The following is a 1,622-nucleotide window of genomic DNA, read 5'->3' as shown; positions in this document are numbered from 1 at the left end:
CCTTATAAAAAACCATCTTGCTTTCACTAACATTGCTGGTTCCTCTTAGAATGTAGCCTGTTTTGTGAGAGGAGTCAATCTCAATAAAGACATATATTTGGATTAGAGGTGGTCTGACTCTGAATTCTTTGAGAGGGTCTGCTAGAATACGCCATGAAACTGTAACAGTTTTTGGCATCCCTGAATGGGCAGTCTTGGACTCTGACCCCTCCTCCCCCACAAATAACCTGAACACTATGACCAGTGAGTTATCTTGAGAAAACTCTGTTATAGTCTCTGCCCTGCTTCATTTTGTACTGGCGGAATATTGTTGTTACTCAGTCATTTCAATCATGTCCAACTCTTTGTGACTCCATTTGGGGTTTTCTTGGCAAAGATAGGGGAGTCATTTGCCATTTCCTTCTCCAGCTGATTTTACAGATGAGGAACTGAGACAAACAGAGTTCAGCGACTTGCCCATATCACACAGCTAGTATGTGTTGATGCCAGATTGGAACTCAGAAAGATGAGTCTTCTGATTCCAACTCCAGTGCGCTATCCAGGGCCCTGGCAAAATACCAGAAAACAAATCACAAAATACCAGAAAGTAAAAGCAAACACCATGAAGGGGGGAAAAAAGTATTAAGAAAAGGGAGATTGAAAATTGGTCTACAGGGAGAATAGGGAGTAGTCAGAGAACTTGAGGGCATGCTCCCTTAGACTAGAGACTAAGAAAACAATGTGGGCTTCAGTAAAAACAGACTGTGTGGAGGAAAGTCCTATTACTTTGTTCCTCAAATTCTTGTAACAGCTCATCTATCTCGTCTTCCATGTCGTCTATCTGCTGTATACACTCACAGAGCTCACAAATGAGAAAGGCTCCCAGAGTGGCTTCCTCTTCATTATCCAAAATGTCCACATTAATCACATGTACTGGCTGGAAGGTCTCCTGCTCTCTGGAATTTAAATCTTCTATTACCTGGTCATAGACTCTTTCTTCACAGGTAAAGATGAGATCAAACGAATCTTTACAGTGTTGGAATCTTTCTGGCCGGGGCTTTATTCTCTTATTTCTACCCAACATGTGTAAAACACCATTGCATGTATACAGTTTTCTGTCTTTATTAAGCAGATCACTGTACATCTGATCATATGTTGTTTTGAAATCATACACATTGGGCTTGTCCGGTGCTGGTCCTGGGAGTTTTACACGAGTTCCTGTTCCAAAGGATCTGACTCTGAATCCTCGCTTCTTGAGGAGGTTGTGAGCTTCCATGCTCCTGTTCTGGTTACTGGAGCACACCACGGCAACTCGCAGCTGCGGCGACGACTGCATGGTAGCTGCCAGAGGGCCGAGGATGGCGGCAACGGTAGCGAAAAGGAGGTTGTGGGGACCCAGTGGACGTTGCTGATGCAGCAACCTCAGCTGGGAGAGCAAACTGATGCTAGGGCCGAGCCAGGCGGATTAAATAGCAGCCTGGGTGGCGAGATCACAGCTCTCCTCCTCCGCCCCCCCCCCACCCGATCCCGCCACCCTTAGGAGAAGGGTGCGATAATAGAGGGTTAACTCATCGTTTTCACAAGTGACGAAACTGAAACCTAGAGAGGTTAAATGACTTCTCCACGGTAACAAGATGGGATAG

General features: G+C 45.4%; 1 pseudogene; it reads right to left on the bottom strand.

Moving 5' to 3' along the window:
- Positions 1-727: 727 nt before the first annotated feature.
- Positions 728-1,315, bottom strand: LOC114031088 (annotated as a pseudogene).
- Positions 1,316-1,622: the final 307 nt, after the last annotated feature.

The sequence above is a fragment of the Vombatus ursinus genome, unplaced genomic scaffold, assembly GCF_900497805.2.
Source record: "Vombatus ursinus unplaced genomic scaffold, bare-nosed wombat genome assembly UNPS02015066.1, whole genome shotgun sequence".
NCBI lineage: Eukaryota > Metazoa > Chordata > Mammalia > Diprotodontia > Vombatidae > Vombatus > Vombatus ursinus.
The sequence above is the reverse complement of the archived record's forward strand: the minus strand, read 5'-3'. Positions and strand labels throughout refer to the sequence as shown.